This window comes from Hetaerina americana, unplaced genomic scaffold, assembly GCF_022747635.1.
Source record: "Hetaerina americana unplaced genomic scaffold, ioHetAmer1.1.p SCAF_1, whole genome shotgun sequence".
Taxonomy (NCBI): Eukaryota; Metazoa; Arthropoda; class Insecta; order Odonata; family Calopterygidae; genus Hetaerina; species Hetaerina americana.
In genome coordinates, this window is record NW_027286069.1 from 70,539,951 (window position 1) to 70,563,883 (window position 23,933).

Sequence of the window (23,933 nt, forward strand, 5' to 3'; positions counted from 1 at the left end):
GTTACATTGATTTCATCACTCGTTATTGATAACCGGACTAAGGTCACCGATTGACTCGTGCTGTCACGATGGAAACTCGCAAACATGATTACGATGTATTTATACCCACAATCGGCCTTCGAAATGAATTTACCCCCTTTGGTAGGTAACGGTGAAAACGCTGATTCGTGGCATGAAAAATCATCTGCGGTTGCAGATGTAGTAATCGATCATTTCAATGAAATTTCATGCAAAATACTGTGTAGTTGCTTGTATGATTATTCATTAGTGTGACTCAATGCTTTTAGTCAGATATCCTCCATTCTCCACGTTCTATTCCTCTCACCCGGGGGGGTAATCAGTATTTTACAGCTGAAAAGACGCGTCACTCTTTCGTCTAATTGCTCAAACGCCTTATATGTACATTGCAAATTGTTATTGACGTGCATTTCTAATACCTTTTACATATTACAACTAAACGGTTATTATATCTACTCATATACTCAAAATACGCCTTAGCCGCTGGCTCATACACCGTCCGTGGAAGGTCGTTTCTTTTTATTTACCTCTGAATATGTTTTCAGTTCTTTCGGGCAATACATTGGAGTCAAGTGAACCCTGACAGTATGACCTTAAATAGAAATGACTACCTGTAAAAGTGCCTTGTCTATGTCTGGTTTTAGATTGAAAAATATTGAGTGAGTTTTTTTCCATTGACAACGATATAAAAATTTAATTTTGATGGAAGTAAGCTGTAAGGTTTTTAATAATAATATGTTTTTAATAATATTGGCAATAATATGCTTATAGGCGTGAATCAGTGAGTAAACGTGAACATCCCATTAGGGATAATTTTTCACGTCTAAGGAAAACTACGACGTCAAATTGGAAGGAAATCATCGACCGAATCGAAAAAGTATATTTCGCACACTGAATGGCACATTGATCTCTCCCTTCGATTGCTACAACAATATTTAATAGGACCCCTTGGATGCAAAGCCCTCAGCTTTATTCGGGTTCTGGGCACGACGAACGCCGTCTATGTTTGATAGGTTTAACATCATTTAGAGCGTAGTTTAATTTCGTAAATCGCCCTCCGAGTACACCCCATAAGGAAAGGGGTAGACCTCCGAATATGGCGCTACATCACAGGACGGGCGCGTGCATTGTGAGGTCGATCCGGCCGGAGTCTGGCTGGTAATTGGCTTGTATTGTCTCGCTGTCGAAACCCAGGTTGCCGAGCATGGGAGCGGAGTAAACGGGCGGAAGGGGTGAGAGCCGTGGAAGGAGGAGGCCTGTGGAGGGATGATGTGACCCTTCCCCTCACCCCCAATCCTTCCTGCCCCCTCTCACCTCCCGACCCCTGGCCCACCCACGCATCCCCGAGAGCCCCCCCCCCCACGCATAGGCGGTGAATGGACATTAAATTCGCGCAGGAGAGCGTGAAAGCGGGTGCGTGCAACGGGAGGGGAATGGGGCTGGGAGGAAGACGGGCCATTATGACGGCCGAACAGCGCCGCGTGAGAGCCGCGCCGAGAGGAAGGCCCTCATTTCCGCGGTCCAGTCACCGTTATTGTGTTCGTGCGCGCGGGGGGAGGGTGCGGGGTGTGCATTCGAAGCCTTTGACGCCGCCGAGGTCCGGCAAGTGTGCTGTCCCGTAGTGAACAGTAGCGCCCTCGGGTCCCCCCCCTCCCCCGTACGCGTTCATACACAAGCAAGTACACGCACAATCTAAACCGTTCGAATCTCGCCGGGTTTATCGAGGGTGCTCCGCCGCGACGCGTCGGTTCGTTGGCGGCAGGGAACGTCCGTCGCTTCGTGCCTCGCGGTTGGATTAGTCGTCGTCATCCGCCGAGTGAACAACGCGACGTGGCGGCGCGATAGAGCAGCGGTAATGGTGAGGCGGTCGACGGGGCATTTGGGACAAAAGTGAAAGGTGGGTTATTTGGGTATGGACAGTGCATATTTCAAGTCGCGGATAAAAAATGAACGGGGAGGGGTCCGTCGGCGGCGTCATTACTATCCTCTTAACGAGAGGCGGCGGCAAGCGGAGCCGTCGTTAGCAACCATTATTTGGAATTTGGGACCACGACCCGGAAAGTAAAACTTTACATAGAAAAGGACATACGCAAAGGAGAAAGGTGGAGAATATCAATTTAATGGTTAGGTTTTCTTAGATTAACGTGGAATCTACGTACATAACACTCGGAAGAAATTTTTCATTCGTAATCATGGTCATTCTGCTGAAGGCTAAGCATATTGCCAGAAAAACAGAAGATACAAAATATCACATTTAGAGAATTGGGTCTTTATTTCCGTGAAAATTATGCATGTGCGGAATTTGCCATTTCTAACCCGATGTAAATTTTCAACGTCTACGACTCAAATTGCATACTGAATGCATAATGGATTCGGCTGATTAGTTGCCTTAAATTAATATTTAGTAAAATCGTTTCGAAAAGTGATCGATTCTAAATTAAAAACAATGTATCCCTCTAGTCCAAAGAATTAGTGAGAGAAGATTTGCGCGAAAGGTAAAAACGTGATCGTTCAGGGACATATTATACATGTTTAATAGAGAGAGCAAGCTATGAATTCGTAGGTTACATTTTCAACATGTAGTTGCTTAATTTTTGGAGTTTTAAGGTATGGAAATCAAGAAATCAGTTTATAGAAAAATGAAATGTAGCATTATCGGTTTAAATTGCAATTTGATGAATGAAAAAGAGAAATACTAAACAATAGGCATCGAGTGAAAATGTTGGGGAGAGTCACAGCACCAGGAAAGAGATCAACGAAGAGGGTCAACGGCAATGATGAAAGGGCACGAAGGGAAGTCAACCCTGTAATGACCAACCAATTTGCAGGTTTCCGCTCGGGCAACAAAGTGCTACTACATTTTGGGCGTCTTTGTCACCCGAAAGGGCCATGGAAATGCGATTAATGTCAGCTGACGGCAGAGGCATGGCGTTGTCCGTGGGAGGGGGGTAGAGGGCTTTCCCAAGCCCACTCCATAGCATTTAGGATTTTTCGATCCGGCTACCTCGAAAATGCCGTTCTCGCAATGACATTCCACTGGTGTTGGCTTTCCATTAACTCTCCCAAACGACATCCCCCCCCGTCCCACTTCGCCTCAAACGAAATCCCGCGTGTGGGACAGGCGAGGAGAGGTGGGGACGAGACGCAAGGACGGAGCCCGGTGGCAATAGCGGAGAGTCGGCCAAAGACGAGAGCACTAATTGGACCGCGGACGCTCCTTACAAATAAGTCGAAACAGTCAGAGGAAGGAAAGGATTCCTCAACACGGTGGTTACCTAACATCGTGAGACGTTATTAGCAAGAAGCCACCTCAAATTCACGGAGATGAAGTTTGAAAATTTGCCTGCGCGAGTGAATTTGGGAAAAGCTCCACTACTTTAATGTTGGCTCCGTAATTTGATTCGGAAGCCTTTGTCCGGCGAAAGAGGGAAGCGGTGCTTTTACTGGGGGTGGGCAGAGGGGACCGGGAATGAGATGAGGGGGGGCAGAGGAGGAGAAAGTTTTGCGCATTAATCATTAGCACTTCGTTGCCATTCTTCCCAGGACCTTTTATTCGCGGTTGCCGCCATCCAATTCATGCCACTCTGGATCTTCAGCACTCTATAGTTCAAGATTTTCGAACCGACAGGAGCATTTAATTGCCTTACGTCTGGACTTCCATTTTTAAATTTGTCAATCAAGTAACCCTAGTATTCTGACGATCCTTGATTGCTAAACGAAATAAATAGTTATGAAGTGTTTTCCGAGAGTGAAATAGGCAGCAGGAATTAAGTAATGAGGTGGTGATGAATAAATTCACGCTGATTTGTTCGAAAATGTAGCATATTCAACTTACGCACCAGCCTAAGATAATTATTACTGTAGTAATACTTTTACATTGCATGTTACCGATTCAAACCAAAATGTGAAATTACATGACTTTTAATGAGTAAAATAAGCGTTAATATTTTGTTCGATATTTATTTAGATAGAATGATCATCATTTAGTTATTCCAATGGTGATTTTAAGTATTTCAGATGACAAGAAAATAGTATTATTTCATGTGTCCGTTCTTGGTGTGCATTTTGTTAATACCATATTGCTTAATTCTGCACATTATATAGATGTAATTTATCTTTATTTATAATTATAACCTTTTACGTAAACTGCTTAAGGAATGAAAACTTCGTTGCAATTTTCCACAGTTACAACTTTATTGCCGACCATGGTTTCGATACACTGTATCATCATCAGACCTGATGATGATACAGGGTATCGAAACCATGGTCGGCAATAAAGTTGTAACTGTGGAAAATTGCAACGAAGTTTTCATTATGTCTCGATTCCACAACATCACGCCTGACTCTTCACTTTTCACCTGCTTAAGGAAACTCAATTCTCTAGTCATTTTAAAATAGGCATTAGAAAAATAATTGAAAATGTAACCACTAATTCATAATAGTGGAACTAATTACATGCCACTGCGTTATACGAGTAGTTACTTTCAATAAATAGGAACAGTTAATTCGATTAATAATCGTAGTATTCAAAATTTCTTTTATTTTTCATGCGTACTTCGAGATCGTTGCTTATCAGTGATCAAAAAGAAAAAAGTCGTGTATCAGAACTGCGAGAGTGCGGCCTTTAAGTCAACGAATCTATGCGAAACAGGAACAGGGTTTACGGAATGTCAAGCCAAGCAAGGAGAATAGATAAGCAAAATACAGATCCCCCGCGAAAAAGGACACCATCGACCTCGTTTCCTCCTCCGCCCGAGGGCGAAACATTAATCCTCACATTTTCCGTGATGCATTCGATTTTCCTACGAATCGATGGTCAACAAAAAAATAATCCGCGACAACGTGTCATCGGCCGGAACTACAGAGGCAAGACATGCAAAGCTGGAGAGCGTGAGCTTGGAATGAAAGAAAGCAAACATCCGATTCGCGCAACATTAATGCGCTCGAACGATTGTGAGGAAAAAAAGAGTACCGATCGAGCGAGATTTCGAGAGAGAAATAAGGGGAGGAAGAAGAAATCTTTTATTCAAATCTCGAGCGTATTAGAGGCAAGGGGAGAGTGCCTCACCGGCTTGTTAACCATGGCGCAGTGGGCGTTAAGGGGGAGGGGGGGTGAAGAGGGACGGGAGTTGGAGACTGCTTTGTGAGTGGGGGAGGAGTGCTCATGCAATTTTAAGAGATGGTGACGAAGGAAGGAGTAAGGGAGGGGGAGACACCTCGTCTCTTCTACTACAGTCACTATTGCTACCACCTTTATCCCTCCGAAGTAACACTCACCCCTCCTATAACGAACGCCATCCCACAACTTCCCTATCGTACGTTTCCTTCTCTCTCCCCTTAACGATATCTCTTCATGGTGCCCATTCAACCCGTTTTTCTGAGACTTGAAATGCTAAAGATTTTACCCGAAGCCACAAAAAATAGTTTTTGCGGTGATAACTAAGGGCATGTCAACAATTTGACCACCAGCAAAATTGAAGATAAACTTTCGCTTACGTGGAGGGTAATGGTAAGGATACATTCTACAGTGACAACTGTAGAATGGGAACTGGGAAGCTGACAGCCGGTAAGGAATAGCTGACCGGGTGAAATGGATTTCCCAATTCACAGTGATAGCTTAATAACCACGAAAGTTAAAAAGCTGTTACCTGCGCTATACGAGTATAATTCTCGACTGGATTTAATATTTTTCATCGAAATTTTGAAAGGTTAGTAAACATTCGTCAGTCTGTGACATATTTTCGCATTTTGACACTTTATTTATGACACCAATGCTTCTGCTGTTGACTGGTGTGAAAAATATTGTCGTTGGTTTTTTAAGGGTATTGTTAAAACCCGAGTGTATACAGTTGAAAATTGTCGGGCTCACTCATTGACACATATTAATAGGAATTTTACTTGAGCTATTGGCCTGCAATTTTCAAGAAACCAATAAATACGTCCAGAGACGTTCACGAAGAATCATTAGATTCTCCGTGAAATGCAAGTTCAATTTTTTAATCAAACCCGAAGAATTTGTTACAGTTCAAATCATAAGGTAACTCAAGATCAAATTTCTCAAACCTTGATGATTTGATTGGAAAATTCTCATACACTTGAATGTTTACATTGGATACTGTATTTTAATTTAAAAGAATTTTCTTGATGGCTGCTTCCAATATCCAACTGTGGTTCTCCAATAGTTGAATCAGTAATCAAATATTATTTACGATTTTTATATGTTTTATTTTAAAAACCAAAGAGAAAAAATTCAGGAATATAAAATTTACAAGAAAACCGCAAAATAATTGGCATTTAAAAATGGAATAACCGTATAAGATTGTGAGAATTTCTTTCCTTAAACATAAGGAAAGATAAGTTCAATTAGAAATGATAGCATAAAATTATACTTGATGATGCTAGACAAGTTTCCTTATGAAGTTTTTGGCCAATAATGGACTTTTGTAAATTTGCAACGAAAACAAAAACATCTGCGCCAAAACAGTTTAACATACATAAATTGAGCAAAATAAAGAGAAGGATGTACCGAGGTTATTAATTCTACTCCACAGTCAATTAAGTTTGTTTAACTAGTTGTAATATATTAGGTTGATGATATGTCCCAAATAAAAACGGTTTGAGTAGTGTAGTGACTAGAGATTTGGCTGACCCATCTAACATCTTGGGAAATTCACAGGAAAAAACACATAAAAATCGCTTAACTATAGTTAAGCGAAACTTAATTTTAACATTTTAAGTTTTTTAAACTTACCAATGCACTGAAATATTGTGACATTTCTTTACCGAAACCCTTTTCACAATCACATTTATGAATCTATAAAACTTCTTTTAAATCCTGATTCCTATTGGTGTATTCTTTTACAACTATTTTTTTAAAAGTCGCTAGCATTCTGAAATACAAACCTGGGACACAAACACAGATTTCCTATCGCCAAGAAAATTTTCATCCAGCGATGATTTTTAGGTCACACTCAAACCAACAAAAATAGCATAATGGATGAGGCGCAGCAAAAACAACTCCGGATGACTGCCCGTATCATGCATTCCACGTCCATGGTTGAAGAGAGGGGCAAGTTGTGTCCAAGTTTTGGAAGTCTTTCGGAGACCACTCCGAATTCTTATCAATCCCATTTTCAGTGGAGTCTTGCCACATTTATAAACATTTTGATTACGCATTGACAACATGAAGTGACAATAGTGGGTCAAATCAATGCTTATGCAATGTTCAGGGCAAGCAAAAATATTTCCGTCATATATTCGCAAAGAATAATGGCTTCAAATGAACAATAACTTCCGTGGTATGGTCCTGGCAGAAAACTCCGTTGCTGGAAATTCCAGCAGTAAAATAAACATGCCACGGTTCGTCGCCAAAAAAAAAACAATAGTGCAGAGACGGATACAACTGATCTAATGGAAGGAAGTAAATATTAAAAGCAAGTTTTTAAGTGAATGCAGCAGAATAATAAAGTTCCGTTTCCGGTTTCCGTATAAAAAGTACAAATTTGGTCAGTTCATCCCCAATTCAGCCTTCTGTGCGTTGTTCACAGTTCCTTTTACCTCCTCCTTATCTTTCCTGCCATCTCCCCCACATTTTCTTCCCTGGGGGCATCAATCCACCTACCGCCACAGCCGATTCATTGTTTCCCCCTTGAGGCAGGGCGAAGGAGGAGGTCGTCGCCTGGTGGAAAGCAGTGCACACACTCCCTCCCGCCTCTCTCCAGCATCATTCAATGACTCCCTCAAGCCATCCTCTCGCCATGTGGCTCATCGAACTCCACTTTTCCTTCTGGCTGAGATTTCCTTTTCTCCCATAGTACACTTTCCTAAAAATTTTACCTAACACTGGAAGACTTCAAAATTGCACTCGGATTGCGAAATTTTGAAAGGAGGTAAAATGTAAGAAAAAAGCATACTTAAATGTGTATCTATATTTACTAGACAGAAAATATCCCGAAAATATTACCACCTGAAGAAAAATTGGTGGGAAAACCGAAATCTGGGTGAACGGTTGTTTATATGCGTTGCACGAATTTTTTTGCAATGCGTACATTAGGGTTTAGTTAACCTATTCGAATTTTATGAGAGTATAGCATAGTATTGATGACGGCATGCGTTCGTGTTCATACACTCGTAACATTGTTCAGGTGGAGGCGTAGATACACCTACCTAATTCACTAATTCTTCACTACTATAAAAAACAGTCTAACAAGGTATTAATGGGCATTAGTAAGGAATAATTTCCAGGGTAGGATTTCATGACAATACAGCGCTTATAAACACAAAAGGCAATTTGTAACTAAATATCATAATTTGCATTCTCAGTTTCTTATAGATTTTCTTCCACATTTTCTTTTAAAAAAATATGAATTCCAAGCTTATAAATTTAACTTTGGCATAAAAGACCCTATGAGTGCTTAGAAATATTCATTTTGGATTTATTCGCGCTTAGAACGATTCAGTTTTGCACTTCGAAATGTTCAGTTCGGATTTAAACTCAAAAATTCAAGCAAGAAGATAGAAACTTAGTAACTGCGCATTAATGGCCAATGGGATTTCAAAGGAAGGAAGGAGACTTTCACGTTTCAAAACGACCAAAAGGTCGGGAAGGAGCGAATTTTTGCTTTTTCTCCGAAGAAGAGTTTCAGCAAAAATCGCATTCAGAAAAACTTCCTTAGAATTTGAATTTTTGCGCCTCAACTTATCTCGCATGTGAGCATTGGTAGTAAAAGGATCAAAGATTTCAGCGCGTAAACTTTCTGAAAGACAAATTTTGTGAGAATCTTTCTAAGTAGTTCAGCGGTAATACACTTCCTCTCGGATCCCTAGAGTTTTCCGCCTCAATTGTAACTATTCTGTAGGGTCGGATTATCTTAGAGTGAATTTTATCAGAGAAATGGGTCATATTGTAGTAATGGAATTAAATTAATAACTGCAGTTTACAAACTATCTCATTTACTTCAGAAATTGCAAATCTCTTCACAAATCTTATACAAGTAATCTTATTAAATATTACAAGAATTTATTCCATAACGTTTTCAGCTTGTGGAAGCCTAATGTATGACTTATATTACCAATGTACAAACAATATTATTTAATGAATGCATCTATCTAATAATTATATTTAATGAATAAATTCAAAATTAATACTCTCCTGAAGTGTAACTTTAGCTGCTAGATTTCGCTGTCGTAAACAATTTTTGTCTGGAAAATCTTGGTTCGAATCTATTTCCGAAAATATGGAAGCCAATGTATGTAAAACCTGTGTATATTTCTTGCCATTGTGAGATATATTTTGCACTTTTGCTAATAAAAGGTAAAATGATTTATACGACTACAACCCTAATATTTTTTTACAATTTGTTTAAAAACGTGCGCTCCGCTAATGGGTTTTTGGGTAACGCTAATTGGACTTGCGAAAGAAGGGAAGCTCGTTTCATTGAACATTTTGGGGATAAAATTAAATGCCTAACTGATTTATCTTCCAAACTGGGTTGTGATGTATCATAAAAGAAGAAGTAGAATTACATTAAAATATATATTATAGATGAAAACTTTGAGTTGGTGGGTTTTCATACAAAATGAAATCAATTAATTGCATGGACTTTTACATTATCCGATCGCATTAGGAACACATAAATTTTATTAGTAAAATACAAAACCGATTGTTTTGATTGTGCTTTTCTCGATAAATAGGATGGGAAATACTTAGTTCCCGCTCCTCATTCAATTCCCTTCATTCTGCTTATCCATTAGTGCTTGGATCCCCCTTGCCACGCCACGTCGGCTAGCTTGCATGGCGTACGCGTGGTAGAAATATCTGCCAGTGTGGAGTTCCACGAATGATTGCCCCGCGGTTTTAGAGACCGGGATATTTGGCTGAGGAGTAGGGGCTCAAATGACAAAATCAGCGGAGATAATCGAGTTAGCCAGCCCACGCAGTGCCCTACACGCGAGCCCTAAAAAATGAGTCGCACATGACGGGAGCTCTTCACGAGGGAAAAATATATGAAGCCGAGGATTTCCCTCACCGCCTCTCATCTTCCATCCCCTCCAAACTCCCCCACCACAACTCTTCCCTCCCCACCCTACTTCGCTCCGTGAGAGACGCAGCAGCCGGTTGAGATTAGAAAAATAGAAATAAGTTTCGCGGGAATTTCCTCTTCCCTCGGCTCTAGTTTCGGGCGACTGGCGACTCCTTTCAGTCCCGGCGGCACCCGGCCGACCGGCGTGCGGGGCGACCCCCGCTCCTGCCTCCTGGCTCCTCCGCCCACGCGCCACTCCCCCTACCCCACGACAACCGGAGGGAGGCCGGGAGAGAGAGAGGCGGGCAGGAACGGGAGACAGAATCCCCCCAAAAATAAATCTATCCCGACCCTCCTCCCCTCACCTCACTCCGCGTGCCACACACATTACCAGCTCCCTAACCATCTCCGGCCCCCCCTCCACACTCCTCCACTCCCCCCAATACTCCTCCACCCCCGTGCATTGCTCATCTCTTTCGTCTTTCTAGGATAACGAACGTGTCGGTGGCGTCTTCATCAATTAAAAATGACTTACAACCTCCCGCCCTCGCCTTCCTCTTCTTACCAGGGGCTGTCTCGGCGGCGGGGCGTCCGTCCATGGATAACGTTCGAGACGAAATAACTGCGGGGTCGCCGAAGTAGCGGCAATCGAACGCATTCCTCTCCGCTACCGACCAGACGACCCTCTCAAATCCTTGCCAATCGCCCGACGTGCCCCCGATTTGCTCGAGATCGTCCCGACTCGCTGGCGAGTTCTCGTCTTCCTTACTATCCCGTCGATGGGAGGTCAGAAATGAGACGACCGAGAAAAATACCCGTGAGCACATTAATGCAACACAAAACGAAATCAATTTATGCAAAGTTCTCCACTAAGTTCGTTTACTCCCGTCTATCAATTGTCATTCAATAAGATTGCTTCTCATTCTTTTGAAGTGGTCCATATAAAATGTGTTAATCATTGAGTTTTAAAAAAGTATAAGAATGATTAACAGGCACTAATACAATCATCATTTTAATTTCAATTTTAAGTTTGGTTTACTGCAGTCCTCCATCCTTTCCTATTGAGTTGTAATTCGCTCAACCTCTGATATCTTTTCTGTTTTACCACCTTCATACTTTGTACTGTACACTAGTCTCTTGATCTTCCTTCGTAGAATCTTCCTTTCAATTTTTCCTTAGAGTGTATCTCTAACTAATTTACTGAGGTGCCTTAACGTGTGTCCAATACATCTACCTGTAGTTCTCCTTTGCCGTAGAGTTCTCCATCAGGCCCTTTTCTCCTCTGGTCTGCTACGAGGGTGGTCTGAAAAGTTTCCGACCTAACAAAGCTACAAGACATTTTTGCTGAAATTTTATGAGGTCGGAAACTTTTCAGACTACCCTCGTATATACTTCGTCGTTCCTCACTTAGCGTTCATATTTGATCGTAATAATTTTTTTCAAAGGCTTCTATTCTTTGCTGTTCCAATTCCCAATTTTTCATGCCTCCTATTCATAGAACCTTCCTCATTAACTTCCTTCTTCGCTTGAGCTATTCTTTGCTTAATACCGGTCGAACATCTTCCACCTCAATTTATACTGTTGCCCAGGTAGCAGATGGATCCTACTTACTCTAGTTTCACTCCTCACATTGTGAGATCTGCCTTCGCCATCTCTCTTTCACACACGTGGATGTGTTAGTTCTATTCTTTTAGATTTTCATATTATATTCCCGAAATTCTTTTTTCGAAATTATATTCCCGAAATTCCCGTGTTTCTTCCACTTCTGCGATGTCATCTGAAAATTGGAGCGTGTTAATTCCTTCATCACTCACCTTGATTCCTTTCATGGCTCAATTAATGTGCTTCTTTTATTGCCTACTCTAGTTGTACATGGAATACCGCTTGCAAGAGGTTGCATTCTTGTCTACGAGTAACTTATTTGTTTATCCTGATTTCTATTTTCCTTCTGTTTTTCATTTAAATGATTGTTTCCTGATCCTTGTACAGGTGATAGATTATTCCTCTGTCGCCATAGTTCAATCCAAGCGCTTCGAGTATCTTCTTCAATTCGATATTGCCGCAGTTCTTCTCCAAGTCCACGACTGCCATATAAAATAGCTTCCTTATGTGTATTATTTCTTCAGCCAGTACCCTCAAGCTAAGTATCGCCTCTGTTTTTCCTGAATCCGGATAGATTTTTCATAAGGCGTTGTTCTATCTTTCCTTATATTCTTCGGCTAATATTCGAGTGTATTGGATGCGTGCGTCATCAGGCTTAATGATTTATGTTCTTCGTACTTATATTTTCTTGGTTTCTTTGGTAATGCAATCACCACACTCTTCTCAATGTCCTCTTGTAGCTTTCCTCATTATTAAATATCTTTGATTATTCCAAAGGTGTCCCTCGCTTTGGCCTTGAGCACCTTGATTATTTCTCCGTTTATTTTGTCAACTCCTAGTGCCTTGTTCTTTAGGTCTTTCACGGTTCTGTCAGTACTATGAAACATATTATAATTGAAGAATAGTCACAAATATTTTAATATTATGATTTTAAATTAGCCAATTTATCCAGAGGAATCTGTAGGGCAAACAAAATTTAAACACACTTGACCGCCTCTCTTCCATATCGTCATCTCGAAGGTGGTAGAGAAGGCAGCTCTTACTAGTTCTAACAGTGTATGCAAATCAAGCAGTGAGGGAAATGGAACCATTTTCCTTCGTTTTGCCGTCTGATATTTCCCAGATAAATAACGTATCCCCTAAATCACTCCCCTTTTAATTTTTAAATGAATTTAAGGACGAGAATGCGAATCTGAATTTGGGCCCCCCTTCAAGGTAAGCCGAATATTCCGAAATTAATCTGCCACAATGCAGAAGCCACTAGGTTGCCCGAAGGGTGATTTCATTAGATGAGGATAGTGCTCATCTCCAAATAAAAGGGGATCGAGATGGGGCGGGGGCTGACGTACTGGCTTCCCACTCAGAGGGCTCGGGTTCAAATCCCGGCGGTGTTGAATATTTTTCAGAGGTATCTCGATCCCTACTTGAGATGCTTTGTGGAGGGCACTTTGAGTGAGTACGCCGTCCGTCGGATGGGACCTTAAACTGCGGACCCCTTGGCGTATTTCGTAAAGAGTAGGTTAATGCCGACGTCGGGTCTCTCTCCACCCTTCATCCTTTCTTGTCCATCCCCTATGGCGTAAATGACCTCGGCTGTCGGTCGCCTCCCCTAAATACTACTACTTCCAACTAAAACCCCTATGTCGAGTGAAAATTACACATTCAGGGTTGACGAGTGGCAGGACGGTACTTTCCTCGTGCTACCTGCGGGTTTTCACAGTTTTAGTGTCCATAAAAACCAAACCACTTGAACTTTAACAGGTATTGTCCAGGGGCGTCACCCAGATTTCAATTTCGAGACCCTCCAAAAACTAGCTGATCGAACGCTCTACCTACCGGGCTACCGTGCGGCTCCTTTGAATAAAACATCTCGTTTTTTATGCAGTTACTACCGGACGAGCTCGATAGACCAAATGGAACCTCAGGACTTAAGGGTGGACATTGAATTCAAGGTTGATCGAATCAAGTCTTCAAAATCGCATCACTGAATCAGTGTAATTTAACTGCGTATTTATTTGGCAAAGCTTTTTCCTCCGTGTGATGGCTAGACAAACATTGACATTCATTGGCATTGCTTTGATATGATACAACGCCAAAGCTCTGATTCATGTGAATTAGCTTCCGTCGATCGCATGTTTGCTCAACTTCATTTTTTTTCATTCTGGAAAAATATATATTACGTCCCACGATAAGAACATTCATTATGCTAATGCTAAGATTCCTAATCGATACATTTCGTCCCGTGAAGACGTTTTAATCCTTCACACATATGAAGCAACTGTATTCTTTGGTTGACATTCTGAAAAATATTATTCGTCGTTTCATGATCTGTCCTGCGCTAAACTGGAAAAATCATTCCTCTCCAATTCTCGTGTTTGAGGAATGGGAACTTCTCCGAGAATATGTCGTGAATCCAATTGAATCAAGACAAGGTCCAAACAGTGGATACTAAGGTTCTGGTCGAAGGTTCTAAGACCCTGATTCGTAAATTAAAAGTGGTAAATTTCCCGGTAAATTACCAGTATCATGAATTTTTTCAGTACATCCCTCCATTAATGCGACTTTAAAAGCTTAGCAAGTCAGTTAGTTATACATGAAACTCTGTTAACATTGAACTTCTCGTCGTTGATTCAATGTTTTTCTTCACTTGAATCCTCATGAGCAAATGTCCCGTTCCGTTGAACCCCACGGTCTCGTTTCACTCTCACGAAAGCGGGGGAATTCTAAAAAATGTCTCTGTGTATGATTTCGAAATCCCGGAAACTAGTTTTTCTTTTGATGTCACACCCCTCGCGCGAGGGAGTTAGGGCGATGAGGCAACTCCCAAAGGCGAACGCGTGTCACTCCGACAGCGAAGAATTCTCCGCCGCGGCGGCCCCGTCACGTGCACGCCGCTAATCGACTGCTCCAAAAATATTGTCGAGACTGCCACCTGTCTCTAAAACGCTGAGGGAGGTCCGGAGAAGCGTGGGGCCGGGCAAACCTCGAATCCAATCATTGTCACGTTAACTGAGTGTCGAAACATTCTCGATGCATCGACAATGTGACGTACATCGACAGCATCGCAAATCTTATCAAAAAGCGCATAATTGTATTTACGTTAGTTTTACTGATGCAAATAAACCGCACTATGGTAGGTCAATTTACATTTTCCTTAACCTTATATTGACGGTATCGATGCATTATACTGATGATAAGGATATAATCAGTATTTAACCATCACCCCCAGAATTTCTTTAATACATAGGGGTTGTATTTGAAATAAATGTGGGAAATATTATATACCACGCAGGTATCGCCATTTAAAAAATTAATTGCTTGACGAACTTAAATCGGTATGATATAAGTGTGCGAATAAAATTTTTCGATTTTTTAATATAACACAGCCCCTGAGAAAGGAAATGCTTCTGCCATATACTAGAGCTTCGCGGTTTCACAGCTGAAGGTTTTGACACAGAGAAATCGCCTGCTTAAAAGCAGCCGGAATTTCGAATGGAGTCCATTAATTTAACGTATTCATACGTACACTTTAGGTTGAGGGATATTTGCTAAGAGAATATTTGGTACTTTCGAAATTCGGAAATTCAAATGCAAGTCGCGAATTAAAATTTCTGACTTCAAGAGTATGCTAATACGAGTGAAATTTAAAGTAAAATGCGAGATATCCTTTTTTAAAGCGAGAATAAAACTGCAAACTGAAACACTGCATTCATTTTTGCTTGCTTTATTTCTCTCATCCAGCATAGACTAGAAGATGTCACATATGATTTTTAAAGTAGAGTAATGCTAATTAAGAGTATAAAATAAGTTTCGGAGAAGCAACCTGGCGTTCGCATTATTTGACTCCTAATAAATATCCATGTGAAACCTATATGTGCAAAGTCGTGGGTGCTACTTGACGATCGGATCAGAATTTAAAGATTTACTGTATACATTTATTTTTGGATAAAAAGGCATTCCGTGAAACTGTAACAGCTAACACTAAAAATATAATCAACTCTAGGCACGCGATTGACGGTATTTCTTCGGTGTCTATTCTTATTGAATTGGTATTCATAGGATTAGAAAACACAACAAACACTGTCAAATAATCTCTGTAAACAGTCTCATCCGTCGAATAAGAATGTTCCCTCGAGATCTTAAGACAGAAATCAATATTTTCTCCTGTCACCTCAAGAGACACTATTGAATTCAACCCAGACCACACTGACAATGACCAATCAGTTATAAGCCAACGGGTTATGATGAAAGTTTCGATGCCATATACATAACCTATGCAATTAGTGTTTTCCGATAATGTTTTAATTTTCAACTTGTCCATGGCGATAGGAAAGAGCAACGGTGATATGAGAGATATCATTTTGATCATTACCTCCATATTTGTCTTCCATACCCGTGTGCGTCCAGGAAATGAAGCTAATAAATAATATAATTGATAAACTATATTATCATAGCAGAAATGTATGAAACCCATTTTAATAGTATGGATACATATGTATCCATAGAGCTCACAAATTTCGCTCGACTTCTCATTTGCCACGTTTTGGCACTGCTACAAAAATACTTGCATGTAATATTTAAAACGCATTAGGAAAATGGAGAAATAGTTATTCGCAGCCAGGTTTTCTTCGAGCTTTTTTTACGCCCACGATATCCAGTATCCGTAGAAAAATCCTCAAAATAGCGTCCTCCCAACGTAACAAATACGCTGGGATAAAGTGGCGATAAAATCAATTAAAAATTGAAATAAAGTAAATGAGAAGTGAAAATAATGAAAGACTTGAATTATTCAAATACACGGAGATGCTAGTCATAAATTCTTCGCTCAAGACTGTAAATCTAAAGTGGTAAAATTGTCCCATGGAAAGTGAACCCGCTAGGCGTCGGCCTTAATCACTTTCATACCTAAGGCAAGCCGAAGAAGGACACCAAAAACTCCAGAGAGGTCCAAACAGTATGATCCACTCTAATTGCCGACAAGGAAAAACACCCCAGTCGATAGCTCGCCTTCGTGGTTACAAATGACCTACGCGATAGAGATCAAGTCATCCCTGGAAACGGCGTAACTGCGCGGATTCGTTGGGGTGAAATGAATCAAACCGTGAGGATGATTTTCTGTGAGTGAAAGAACCTATTAACACTCTTATTGGCGTAAGGATCTGTTGCCACCTTTCGTATTACCGTGCGATTATTCCAAATCGTATGCAAATTCTACTTGACAGCATTATGACTAATTCTATTTGACAGCAAAATCACGATCCAACTGCCTCTGATCCCTCGTAGCTTGAATTAAAAGTCACCGAATACTTATGTGTACACGCAGGGTCGTTACTTCACATATAATACATTTTTTTACAACCATCCGCACAAATGCAGGTGATTTTTATGCGAAGAATATTCTGTGGTAAGACAATCTCGAGTCTTAAGTATGAGTATACGATTTGGAGCCAATGCGTAAAATATTTTGTTAAGAGCTTGAAAATATCATATCTCTATTCTACAAATTTGCTGCCTTGGCTGTTTAAAAGTGCTTCTTCTTTGATGCATTCCTTTTTAATCATATTTATTGCATAATACAGTGTTACTGGTTTAAAAAATAATAATATAAACACGAATAACAAGTTCTAAATTATGTAAATTTGAGACGTGGTTGAATTATATCCGTAGTTGGTTAAACTATTTTAGTTAATCAATCATGTCGACTATTGTGCACCGCCTATAACAAAAACCTGATTTCTCAGTTCATGGATTGCCCATTTCAGTGTGATTCTTACAAAATATATGACATATGCCATGATATATCGTTTAAATCTAAGTGACGTCAATTGGTCGACATTTATCTGATTGTTATCTTCCGCTCATGTGGAATCAATACATACCTTGAGGTACCGTAAAACAATGGACCTTATTTTTTATCATTCATTTCCCCGTTGGCAACATTATCTCTAACAAAGCGATAGAGGTTCAGTAGGGATTAACCTCGTGAATGCATGTGAAGTTTTAAGGGGTTTCTCTCCTTATCTCTTGTATTGAAAACTTCTTAACATATTCACTTGAGTCGACCCCATTCTCTTTGCATCTACGTGTATAGTTTCCTTCAGGCTAGTAGATATTACGAAATGCGAAAAAATAAATTCTGCAGTAAACTCCAGTTTTTGACATTTCCTTTGATTTATTAAGCAATAGAGTATTCAAATTGAGAAAAAATAGGACAGATACTTACTACAAATAGTATTTGTATGGCAAAATGTAGAGTGAATGCAGTTTTGACGTTTCGACGGCACGGCCGTCATCATCGGACTGCCAACGGCTAAGAAGTAGAGGATTTTTTTTCAATGAAATTCATCCTTCAAATGAAGTAATGAGCGTTTTAAGTTTGATTAAATTGGATTTCGCGACTGACGTGTACTCGTGGTCCACAAGCAATTTTAAATTTTGGTTTTGAGTCTTTATAAGCATTAAATTTTGAATTGGTGGTTGAATTTTTATGTCGCAGTTGTCCGATACATTGGAATGAATTACTATCAATATTTAATTTGCAGATTCTGGCTCGACTCCGTGAAATTGTAAAATTTTAACTTCACTGAAATCATTAATGTAATATGGTAACCTAAATATAATAGAATTTAATTTAAACATAATAAAATTCAATTTAAATATAATTTTATTAAATAAATAATATGCAAGTAAATTGTAAATTAAAACAAGTATGGCTATTCAGTAAAACCAACGTCAGCACAGCCACATTTAAAGTTGATTACTAGAATGCACGAAAAAACTTAAAATAATTATATTATCAGCCTTAATATCAAAGATTAATTCTAGAATACTGAGGTTAAAATCACCTATGATTCCCAAAGTCCATCGTTTCTCTTGATACTTCCCTGAGAGGCCAATGATGAAATGGGGAGGCTAAATTGGTGGCGTCCCGACTTTTCCCAGGTAGCGATAGGAAACATGAAGTATCACCGCTATTTTGGAATGAAATGTGACTTTAAATCATCTACCTCCCAACAAGATAATCAATGATTGATACGTGATACTATAAGCTATAAGCAGATGATTGTTAAAAGCAGCTCTTTACTCGGCATTCATAAGAAAGAATAGAAGAGTGTTTTTATGAAACATTGGTAAATAAATACGACCAAATTGTTTTCAAAATTCATTCAACTTAATATGAACCGGTGAATGCTAACCTTTCACGCGAGTGCTCAAATTAAAAGCATAGTATGGCTTAATACTATAAAAGTCACTTTGGAATTGATTCCTTACATGTCTTTGAATTTTAATCGCAATGAAACAAGTGATAAGTTGGATAGTTTTCTTAAGAAGACATTTTGAGTTCGTTTCCAATTAACGTGTAATTTAGCACTGACTTTAATTTAACTCTTGTATGCTCATCTTTAAAGAATGTAAATTCAAACTCATCAAAAAGACAATAAATTCACTCGGAAAATATAAAACTTAACTTCTCCACCTCTCTAATTATGCAACGTTTCCACAAAATCAAACCCTAGCCATTTCGTTATGTGGCCTGTTTGAAGTCAAGTCAAGGAGGGAGCTGGGGGGTCATGAAACTTTTAACATTCGTCGTCACGGGAGTTTCTCTCTTTCTCTCTCCCTCTCTCCATACACGTCACTGCCCTCCAGCGTCGGAATGCGGGATTAAAAAAAGTTCACCACTCGTTTTTTTAGACTGAATACTTAAACGGTGGAAACGACGGAAAGAAAGAACGCAGTACGATGCGTTAAGGTACACGAGCAACTATGGCGTCGTACTCGTTGCGGCATCATAGTCACAGGCTATAACATCCCACCCTTCCTCCCGCCAAACTCTTCATCCCCCAAGTCCCCACTCACTACCTGTGGACTCCAAGACCGACAATAAATTTCCTCACCGCCCCCTCGCGCAAACAACAGCCAGCGTTTTGATATTTCGTGACGGTTTTCCGTGATTTTGAGTCCCATGGAGCGAAAAAGAAAATGCGTATGCCGTCAGGGTGCAGTGAGAAACGTGAAGACCTCGCGGAAATCCTCCGGCCAATTTTTTTAAAAGAGTCAGTGTACACTCTCCTCAGTTTTCGCGCGAAGTGTCCTGAAGCTTTCACGGTCGAAATAGCGCACGGGAGAGAGTTAAGGCGAGGGCCAATAGTCGGGTGACACCGAGTGCTTGGGGAGGGGGAGGGCAGAACTACGTGAGGTGGCTCCAGTGGAAAACGTCACCATTGTGCCGTGAACACGGATGGTGCTCACGCAGAGAGCGGAAATGTGCGCCTTTCTTTTCGTGTTTTTTTTTGAAAATTCTCTTATCCTCGAGCATGGAATTCTTCTCTTGAATATTTTAAGCAATCTTTCCCCCTCACCTCCGGAAAAAGGAAGCTACAACACCCGGTTTTATTGATCCCGTGAATGCCATTCAACCTGGTATTATGCTATTAATATTCTAGAAGCATACGTGTGTTGTTTGCATGTTTTATATCCTTATGTAATAATTTACTGGTGTCACACCTTTTGGAGGTAATTTTCACCAAACTGCATATCTGAATTTTCCATGAAGATGGAACTATTCCAAAAAATATAATTTCAAAAAATTAGGCCCTCCCTTAGTTTCCATCGTTTCCACATTATCATTATATCATCAGCACACGAGAAGCTCATTGTTAAAGATCTGATATTTTTCAATATAATAAGTATGCGAGAGTGAAAATGTTTATGAATTACGAAATTTTCCCGGAGTATACCTTATTCCATATCTTCTCTACTCCAGATTAAAAATCATAGGTATAGTACATTTTTAGGAGATCTATCCATGGACGATGGATATTGAGAATTAATAGGCGTTAAAACTGACATAATTTTCTGAGGAAATATTCGAGATGGCTCTTACCTCTTGCCCAATCTTCTTCGAAATATCCACATTGAATATGGCTTTTGTATGGAATAAAATTTAAAGTGCAGTTAATATGTACCAATAATAGACAGCTGATAAACATGTATTAAATCTTCAATAGGGTTTCCTAACCGCACTCCCTGTTCTTCAATGGCACCACACAATACAAATCCAGGCATCCGCTGACTAATCAACACTTTTCAAAGCGCTCCCATGTGGATCCGAAATTTTGCACATTGACAGACACTCATGCCAAACTCAGGGTACAAAATAGAAAATGGAGTCGATAAATAAGTCATCTCATCCTACCGTGAATGGAGGGCGAAAGAGGTTTCAATGGTAAAATGTTATATATACTGTTAAATACATTTGTGATTCAAGGTCAACTGTCCTTAAAATGCGACAAATGATACAAGTGTGTTTTAATTCACAAAATGTAATAAGATATACGGGGATAAATGATATATTTTGTTTACTCAATTATCTAAACTATCGTAGGCATGCTGCTTACTTCTTTTTCGTGAGTAAAATATTTTAATTCAGCACAAATGCAATCGTTTCTTGGCTGTGCTACTGTACATTCCACTCTAAATCTGAAAACATGTGAATTTTTTGTTTTGACGTGCATGTTGCAAGAAAACTAATGTACTCGTATATATACATCTTTTACCAATGTAATGTATTGTCTCCGTTTGCTTTTGTGATACAAGTTCCAAGAAGAAATGCAGAATACGGTTGCTCTCAGTAAAGGTGTTCCTTCCTAGTCAGCTCCTAAGAGTTCATGGTGAATATATATATATATATATATATATATGTATGTATGTGTGTGTAAATGTGTATACATATATTTGTATAGCTTCATGAAGGATGAGGATGGACGCCAAAAGCGTAGGAAACAAAGACAAGAAGATCGGCTCTCCCTCAGGTTGAGAAAACCAGCTCACGGTGCCTATTCCGTTGAAATATACATCTAATTGAAACGTTCAAAAGAAATGGAAAACCACTAATTTGTCCACCCCATTGAAAAGAAAATTAAAACCAATTTTAAAATACGAGGTGAATGAAATGTATATCTTCACTGAGGATGGAGCGACTTTTTATCACGGTTGCCAAAATTTAGAAAACCAATTCCGACAGATAGTGCCTGCCAATTATGTGATTTTAAAATCGTGCGTCGCAGTATTTTGTATAGCTGGGGGCTCAGGAAGTAGAAATTGTCCTCGTTTTGATGTCCCTCGGCCACTTCCGCCGTAATGCAAAAGCGCCGCAGAGAAGGGAAGAACAGATAACGCTCCGCGTCAGCGGACATCCTCTCTGAATGTTAAGGTGCTCTTCCCTTTGGCCAGAGTAAATCTTACTATTTATAGACAATTTCTACAGCTAAAAGTATACCGTACCACCTACAAAACAGTGCATGGCATGGAGTGCAGTCACCGATGGGAAGGGAAAAGGATAAATGCAAATAATTGGTTTAGAGGGGAGAACGGTTGAGTTGTTATTGTCATCGCGCATTCTCCGTGGAAAAAATATAACCCAAATAATCTTGAATTTATCAAGCTTTATATTATTGAACGATTGGTAGAAAGTTTAAACAGTCGCTCAAGATCGACAGCACTTCTGATGCTAACCCAAGCATTTCATTAAGAAATAATAACTTGTCCAGTCCTAAAACTTATTTTTTCCTAAGAACTTCATTTCATACCTGTAAGAAAGAGGTTTTATCAAGTGATCGAACTCTTTTTCGTGGAACCTTCCGGATATTATGGATGAACATTTTCTCAGCTACCTTGTACATACTGGATGCGCGTTCATATTTAGATCTAACAGGAGCTCGATAGCAACATTCCCCTCCTTTTGCTTTGGATTGCATCTACCAGCAATATTTTATAACTAAACACTAATTTTTATTTGCTTGAAATTTAATTTAAAGCACATGAGATTCGTTAAAATTTGCATAACATTGCTTTCCTAGAAACGCTCAGCCATATCAATCGCTTCTAAGTCCGAGCCTCTTAGCCGAAACGTAAAATCCTCTCACAGAGCCCGTGTTTTGGGAGGGGAACACACATGCGTAAGCATAAGCTCAAATAAATTTTGGCACATCGGCACGAAGATTATAACGCATAAGAAACAGAAATATAAGATAAAGGGACCTGAAAACGTGAATGTTTTGCAATTTCTTTGCTGTCACGTTCCGTACAAATATTTCTACTTCAAAGAACGTAGTGCCGAAACTGGCGTGCATCGCTTAATCTACCACTGTGAGTGGAGTCCCTCATATATTCCGCGGATCTGAACTACGCCAATGATAAAACGCCTCGTGGTTTCGTGCACTGCTTATATCCTTGGTGCATAATCTTCGCGACGGCCATTTTCTAGGATATGGACCCAGATTCTTGTTCGGCGCCCATCAATCACGGGGAGCCGTAATTAAATCGGAAGCTCGGAGGGAGACTGGGCACCAGTACCTTAGCACTAATTGGAATTCTGATGACGAGCAACGAACGTCGAAAAAAAATGATCCCGCGTGGCGGCATCATTATCGGATAATGCTTTTAAGGCGGAGGCGGAAGACAATCATCGACCGTCCCCTTTCCAATGTCCCCCACTCACCCCCCCCCCCCCCCCAGGGTCGGATTCATCAATTCGAACCAATAGTAGTTGGCTTGTTATCCGCGTAGACCGGGTAGTGAATTCCATATTGGGAGGAGTGGTATGCGATGTTTTACGTCCCCCGACGGCCGAAGTCATTTCCCACCGTAAATTTCAATCGTCGTAAATCATCATCACGTGTTAACGGAGCGTTCACGACAAGGTGAGTGGTTTGAAGTGGCAACAGTAAGGGCCGGCAGGGAAGGCGCGGATGCCCTTCGGTTCGCACGATGGCCACCACGGTAAAAGAAATCACGCTGAGATGAACGGTTTTGGGACTGATTCGCGATTGAAGGATCCCCCTGAACGACCTAGCCGAACAAACTTAACATGCACACAATGACCATATTTATCCATTTTGGGAGAAAAAATTAACGATGATCTAATTGCTGCGCGTCAGAATAGTCCATTTTCTGCCACCACCGCGGCAGCACTCAACCTGAAGATTGTGTTTTGACAGGCGAGGGTGGTTCGCACTGTGCACTTAGTCCTACGGCGTTTGAAATTGACACATATTCGGAGTCTGGAAGATTCATTTACTTTCTCTGGTCCGCCATTCGTATATCCACGACGTTCTGGCATCAAGAAAGTTTCACAGTTTGGTTAATGGAAGTGGTTGTCCAAAGAAGCCGCGAGGAATTTGAATCTGAAACCCTCTGGTCACTATACAAAAGCCCTTTCCAATACGCTACTGAGCCAACCCAATTCCTCTTCATAACGTATTTTTAACTGTGTAACTTGTGCTCCGG